Raw genomic sequence first — 8,676 nt, forward strand, 5'->3', positions numbered from 1 at the left:
TGCTTTTATTATGCCCTACTATTGTATTGTAGCGTCTCATGACTTGTGTGTACCTGGGGATTTATTCTGGGGTGAGACTTCTGGTTTTGTGTAGCCTTCAGCCTTTTCTTCTTTATGCTTGCTGAGTCTCTCGACTCACTTTGCTTTCCATCATTCCAGGTAGTGCCAGCGTAGGTCCGAGCAAGGGAGTCAGCTTTTGCTGCAGAGTCGATGTGGTGTACAGGCAGTCTCGTCAATCCCTATCCACTCTGATGTCTAAGTAGAATTTACTCTATTATTTCGTACTGTGCCAGGTGTTTTCTCGAGTCTTGTGTATTTCGGCACAGGAGTTTGTGTTTGTTTATTTATCTTGTGACCGTTGTGTTAGCGGGATACCCGTAGTGCATGCATGTGTTTTTCTTCGCTTCCGTTGCTCTCATCTTTGAGTATGCATGCCGGGGTGGTTTTTGTCTGGTATTTCATTATTTTTCTCCTCCCGTAGGCGTTCCCGTTCGGGTAGTCCGGGTGGTTGGGGATATCCGGACGGGGGTGCTTACAAATTAAAAATATTAATTAATTTTTTTAAAAGAGTAAAGGAATAAATTAAAAAAATTAATTGAATTAAATTAACAAAATTAATTGATTAAAAATAAAAAAAATTATATATTTTTTAAAATTTTGTTAAATTTATTTTTATTTTTTAAATTAAATTTTTAATTAACTAGTGGTGAACCGTGTGATATATGGGAGAGTTTAATTTAAAAATAAAAAATAAATTTATTATTTTATAAAATTTTAACAAAATTGATAATTATAATTTTTTTAATTTTTAATTATGTTAAAAAAATTTAAGTTTACTTAATTATTCACTATTCAATATGTTAATGGAGAACACTTTTAATTTAATATACTGTCATTCAATGTATTAAAGAATAATTAACATATTAAATAGGTTACTTGACAAAATACTTATAAATTTTTTTATTATATTATATTTATTTATAAATAAATATTATAAAATCTATAATATTTCCACTTAAGCACGTTCGTTATTTTCTATTTATTATATTATAATTATAAATATAAATTAAAACTCTTAAATATTAGTAAGAATAAGTTTTTTCAATAATAACAAAATTTAAAAAAAATGAATTTTGATTTCTTCCATAGTTTTAAAAATGTGATACCTTAATTATTAATTAGCATTGAAAAACCCTAGCATTTGACAACCTTAAATAATTTTTTATGAATTTGTTAAGACATCACATTTTTAAGACTATAATATAATTATTAAAGTAATTAATCACTACATTTGATTTAATGCAAATTTTTGAGGAAAAAAATTCACCGTTGATTGATACTTGGCAAAATACTTTATTTGACTATCATATTTTAATATTATATAAATATACATAGAATAAAGATATAAAAATAATATTTTAAATAAATTGATAATTTTCTATCACTTAATTAATAGTTTAAGTTGTCTATTAATATTTCTCATAAAACTCATGCAAATTTAATACAAAACAATTAGCGTTGAAAAACTCATATATTTAAAATTTATTATTAATTTTACAATAATTAGTACATATTATTTCAAAACAATTGAAAGATTTAAATTATTAATGCAAATTAAAAAATATAAATTATTCATGCAAATTAAAAAATATAAATTATTAATGCAATAAATATTAAATGCAAATTATTAATTAATGCAAGTTTTGGGGGAAAATTTTATTACTACTTATTATTTCAAAGCAATTGAAAGATTTAAATTATTAATGCAAATTACAAAATACAAATTATTAATGCAATAAGTATTAATTGTAAATCATTAATGCAAGTTTTGGAGGGAAATTTCTTTTTTTAAGACTATCCTACTTTTATATATATAAAGATGTAAATTACAAAATATAAATTATTAATGCAATAAGTACTAAACGCAAATTATTAATGCAAGTTTTGGGGGAAATTTTATTACTACTTATTATTTCAAAGCAATTGAAAATTTTAAATTATTAATGCAAATTATAAAATGTAAATTATTAATATAATAAGTATTAATTACAAATCATTAATGCAAGTTTTGGGGGGAAATTTCTTTTTTCAAGACTATCATACTTTTATATATATAAAGATGCAAATTACAAAATGTAAATTATTAATGCAATAAGTACTAAATGCAAATCATTAATGCAAGTTTTGGGAAAAAAATTTATTACTACTTATTATTTCAAAACAATTGAAAATTTTAAATTATTAATACAAATTACAAAATGTAAATTATTAATACAATAAGTATTAATTGCAAATCATTAATGCAAATTTTGGGGAGAAATTTTTTTTTGCAAGACTATCCTACTTTTCTATATATAAAGATAAAGATTTTGTAATTAATTTAAATTAAATTTTAAATTTCTTTTTAAGATTTTATATTTCTTTTTATTAATTTAATTCAATTTAATTTTAATTTTGAATTATTTAATTATTTTTGAATTTAGTGGCGGTTTTTCAAAAACCGCCACTAAATTAAATTTTTTAATGAATTTTGCGACGATTTTGAAAAACCACCGCAAATGTTAATTTAATTATAATTATAAATTATTTAATTATTTTTTTAATTTAGCGGCGGTTTTGAAAAACCACCGCTAAATTAAATTTTTTGATGAATTTTGCGACGGTTTTGAAAACTGCCGCAAATGTTAATTTAATTTTAATTTTAAATTATTTAATTATTTTTTAATTTAGCGACGGTTTCTCAAAAACTACTGCTAAATTTAATTTAATTTTTTAATTATTTTTTAAATTTAGCGACGGTTTTTTGAAAACCGACGCAAAATTGAATGTTTTAATAAATTTTACGACGATTTTTCAAAATCGCTGCAAAATGTTAAAAAAAACCGCCGCTAAAATAGTATTTTGCGGCGATTTTAGAAACCGCCGCTAAAAATCAATTTTTTTCGTAGTGATAGCCATAGTTTCAAATATGTAATTGGCAAATTTGTAATAAAAAATAAAAAATAATAATCCCTTTAATTAAAATATAGTTAAAAAAATGGTCAAGGGAGGTTAATATACACAAAAGAAAAATGGGTCAAATTTTCATATATCTTATTTTTAATTTTCAGCCAATACTGAACAAGCACTAGCAGTCGCCATTAGCCACCATGATTGATCGTTTTTTACGATTAAAGGCAATCACTCGACACCCTTATTTCTATCGACCAACACACACAAAAAATCAATAAAATCTAACGGCCAAATTTCATAAATCTAAACTTAAACTTTTAGTCAAACTCAATGCGCATAAATGCCCTGGGAATTGCCATCAGCCATCATGGCAAGTGGTTTTTGGCAATAAGAGCCAATCACCAGACACCCTTATCTTCACTAATTAATATATTCAAAATTTAGAATTTTTTAAAAATTCAGGGTAAATATTTAGAAAAAAAAATAAAAAAATACTAAATTATTATATATAATAATTTTTTTTAAAAATCCAGGGTGGGCAACTGCCCACCCTTGGCTGCATGTGGCTCCGCCACTGGTCACGACCCCGAATTCAAGAGGCCATAACTAAAATTTAAATAAAAATACCTTCCGTTTTCCTTACTCTTCTTTTGCATAGCATAAATGCAATGGTTACAACATGATCACTCTCATATATAAATCAATCAGAACACTAGTGAGGATTACAACATTAGATCCCTTGGCCTAGCACACCCCCAGAATTTTCACGGTCGAGATAACCCTGTATGCAACACCTATACATCGACCTCCTTAGGCCTTTGGGCTTCTCTTATCGAGCCACACAAGTCCTTGAAATGATGCAACAACAAGGGTGAATCACAAAAATCAGCAACTATAAGAAGAAAGGCATTAAACCTAACTAGAACTTTCTTTACCTCCATGCATTATCATGCCAATGCAGTAACATAACATGCCATGTACCATACGTGCTTCTATCCTGAATCCATAACATACAGTAACTTCCACATAAACGGTCCTTGGGGCCCACATAAGATACACACATTGGCGCCCAAGTTCCACATACAAACTTTCTAGTAGCCTAATATAGGCTACCACATCATTATTCCCGATCTGCTTTTCATCACATCATTTGGTTTTTTCTATCATCAATATCATACATCATCGTAACATTTAGTTGCCGTGGGTCTCATCCCCACGATCTTACACACCGTTGTGGGCCTTGCCCACCTCTCATGTCCACTCATATACTAACCATGCAATGCAACACATAAGAAATGCAATGGCTTGTGCAGCATAAATGTGTGTCACAAGAATCAGCAACTATAAGAAGAAAGGCATTAAACCTAACTAGAACTTTTCTTACCCCCATGCATTATCAAACCAATGCAGTAACATAACATGCCATGTACCATACGTGCTTCTACCCTGAATCCATAACATACAGTAACTTCCACATAAATGGTCCTTGGGGCCCACATAAGATACACACATTGGCGCCCAAGTTCCACATACAAACTTTCTAGTAGCCTAATATAGGCTACCACATCATTATTCCTGATCTGCTTTTCATCACATCATTTGGTTTTTTCTATCACAATATCATACATCATCGTAACATTTAGTTGCCGTGGGTCTCATCCCCACGGTCTTACACACCATTGTGGGCCTTGCCCACCTCTCATGTCCACTCATACTAACCATGCAATGCAACACATAAGAAATGCAATGGCTTGTGCAACATAAATGTGATGTCAAGGCCCTCATAATCCAAACATCAGGCCATGCTACGTCCACATAAGAACACACACATGTGAAATGCTCTAAATGCATATGCTCACCTAGTATACCCAAGTTGGCACTTAAGCCAACTGGGTCATGCCAATGCACACACATCCCCATACACAAAGCATGTCCCCTTAATGAATATAACCCAATCCCCATGCATCACACAAACGCAACATCTTGATATGCACAAATCAAGGTGGGTGACCAGCAATACCAGCTTTCCTAGTCCATCTATAGCTAATCGTAATAGCTAATGACTAGCGCCCATACATCCAACCATCAGCATCGGCTGCCACAATCTACAATGGACAGTTAGTAGCTTTGCATCTCACACCCTTAACCACATACAACTATCATTAACTTAAACACTTTAACTTAATGCCCCATAACTTTCCCATAACTCTTCTTTCGCTTTTCCCGTTAGCACTCTTACATGACTCCATAAACTCATCTCATACATTCAATAGACTCTTTTTTTGCTTTAACCCTTTTTACATCAACATGCACACTTTATAACTCAGTAAACTAAATAAACCAGATCAAACCCATACATCATTTTCTTGCAAGACGATGCAATATCTTGTGTACGCCTAAACCTAGCCAAGAAACATCATTCCCAAAGATTAATAGAGTGAAACAAACCCTATTTTCATGCTAAAGAGAGAGGTTGCAACGAAATCAAAGAAACAGAAGATAACTCATGGATCTTGCAGTGCTTTAGCATAAAGGAGATGGGAGGGAGCTTGCCTTAATTAAACTTCTCTTGCACTATTTTCTTCAACCTTTTTCCCTGCTTCTTGTTGTTAGCTACATCTTCTTCTTCCCCAGATCTCCTCTAAACTTTTTCTTCTAGCTCCAGCCACCGTTGAGCTTCTTCTTCTGATCTCTTCCTCTAGCCGAGCCTCCCTCCTCTTATTTATAGCCTTCTCACAACTACATCCTCACCATACCCTTAATTAATTTATGTCATCATTAGTTTTATTAACTCACTTTTTTCCATTCCTAACACCTCGCCTCATTACTCCTCATCATACCCTTAATTAATTCATGCCATCATTAGTTTTACTAACTCATTTTTCCCCATTCCTCACACCTTACCTCGTTACTCCTCACCATAATCTTAATTAATTTATGCCATCATTAGTTTTACTAACTCACTTTTCCCCATTCCTAACACCTCACCTCATTGCTCCTCACCATACCCTTAATTAATTTATGCCATCATTAGTCGTACTAACTCACTTTTCCCCATTCCTAACACCTCACCTCATTACTCCTCACCATACCCTTAATTAATGTATGCCATCATTAATTTTACTAACTCACTTTTCCCCATATCTGCATACGGCTCCTCCTTCTTTATCTCACATATCCGAATACTTGCTCCCATATCCGGATACGCATCTTGGCATATCTGGATGCCCCTCAAGCTATCTGAACAAGCCATCATCATCTTCTCTCACATATCTGAATGCATAACCTCTCATATTCAAATACTCCTCACACCATCCGAATACACTTTTCTTTTCCTTCGACATATCTGAATACTCATCCACATATCTGAATGCCTCCTTGCTATCTGAATAAGCCTTCATCTTTCCTTTTTCACATATCCTAATAAGCTTCTTATATTCGAATATATAGCTCCACGTATCTGGGTGAGGCTTTATGCTATCTGAATGGGACCTCCACATATATGAATGGGGCTTAACATATCCGAATAAGGTTTCCCCTTATTCAAATATCCCACCTTCCTTATTTGCCACACATCCAAATATATAACTTGTTACATCCCAATACACCCTAACATGTCTGAATACATCCTAACCAAGAACAGAATCTCCTATCTCGAACCTTTTTTGGTCTCCAAGCCTCCTCGGATTAACTTCTTCGCTTAAAGTTCCTTCAAAACACACATTGTTCTTCTATTTTCCCCAGGAACAACCATTGAAACCACCCTACTCTTTATCAAAAAACTTTGGGTCGTTACAAAAAAAACTTAAATCGAAGAATATATAGAAAAATCTTAAAACATCAACACTCCTCCCTAAGATTTTTCTTTGCGAATCCCAGTTTCTACCTTAGAAATTCAAATCTACCTTCCCTAAAGCCTCAGTCATTATGTCAACTACTTGCTCATCAGAACTATAATGCACCAATTGCTCTTCTCCTTCTTTTTCAGCCTACCTTACAACATGAAATTTGATATTTATGTGCTTAGTCCATCGATGATACACAGAGTTTTTTGCCATCGCAATAGCATATTGATTATTAACCATATTGTTCCTTCCAAACCAAAAGGGAGGCGGTCAGACGTGAGCTCGCAACAAAAGGGAATGGTGTATGGTATCAGAGCCTAACTCCTTGTTTCAAGGTCTAACAACCTAAGGAGAGATCTATGGCTCTTAAGGAAGGTTATCCTATTAATGTGGCACCTTATTTTGATGGCTTTTATTATGATTTTTGGAGGAAAATAATTTGTATTTTCATGACATCCATCAACTGTTATTTGTGGTATATTGTGGAAAAGGGTTTTGTTTTAAAACCAAAGATGGAATGGGATGATCGTGATAAAATGAATTTTTCTTTAAATATTAGAGCTATGCATATTTTACAGCATGCCCTAAGTGATGATATTTATGTTAAAGTTTCTAAATGCTCCAATGCTAAAGATCTTCTAAACACTCTTGATTCATTATATCTTTCTAACAAATGTTGTGAGCAAGTTGATGAAAATTCACAAGTTGAAAATTCATTGAATTATCAACAAATAGAGGAGAAAGGAAGTTCCCGTGCCTTTAGTGAAGAAAGCTCAAACATGTGTTTCATGGTAAATGAAGAAGAGGAGGTAACCTCTACTTCTACTCTTGTTATTGATATTGATCATGAGTCTAGTTCTTCGTATGCTTATAATGATGACAGTGAGAATGATTTTTCAAATGAAGAGTTATTGAATGCTTTGAATGATTTATATGAAAATTTTGAAAAGCTATGTTTGAAAAATAAATCTGTTCAAAAGAAATTAAATCTACTGTCAAATGAATTGGAAGTATTGAGATCAAATAATGAATATTTTCTTGCTTCCAATAAAGAATTTTCAAAGGAAAATGCTTTGGAAGATTTTGAATTGAAATCCTCAAATAGTGCATTAAATGAGAAATCCAGTTTAAAGAGGAGATTTCAAACTCTTATGATCATGAAACAGGTGTTGAAATTTTTTATAGTCCAAGAGCAAAAGTCAAAAGCTCATATTTACACACCTATCATGAAATTAAATGTTTTTACTGTTGTAAATTAGGTCACATTGCATACAATTTCCCTTTAAAAAGAAAATCATATTATGGACCTAAAATGAAATGGATTCCTAAGAAAACTATGCATTATAGTTTTAATCCTCGTTCTAATCCTCAAGAATCCAAGCAAGTTTTGATACCAAAAAACTCTCATGTTAATTGGAATGTGGATAAGGATAAAAAGAAAACTTTTTCATAAAGAGGAAACAAAAGTCTTTTGCTTCACATCCTAGCTATTGGTATCATTTTAGAAACAAAGGCTTTGAAAGAAAGAATCCACATAGGTTGAAACAAATTTGGGTTCCTAAGGAGGAGCTTTATGCTAACAATGGTGATCCCAAGGTGGTTTGGGCACCAAAGGCTTGTGGATAGTTACTTTTGCAGGTTGCTTGTCATCCAAATATATCACAAAGAAAAATCTTTATGGATGAATCAAGCATGAAGGAAAAAGGAAGTGAACAAGAAGATCACTCCTTATTTTACCAACCAGGTGTAAGAAAGATTTTATTAATTAAAATCTTGGTGGTACATTTCTATCCCTAAATTCTCTATGTTTAATAATTTTGATGATTTTGAATTATAAGTTTTCCATTATGATTTTGTTGAAAATTTCTATTCATAATGT

Source organism: Diospyros lotus, chromosome 8, assembly GCF_014633365.1.
Source record: "Diospyros lotus cultivar Yz01 chromosome 8, ASM1463336v1, whole genome shotgun sequence".
NCBI classification, from domain to species: domain Eukaryota; kingdom Viridiplantae; phylum Streptophyta; class Magnoliopsida; order Ericales; family Ebenaceae; genus Diospyros; species Diospyros lotus.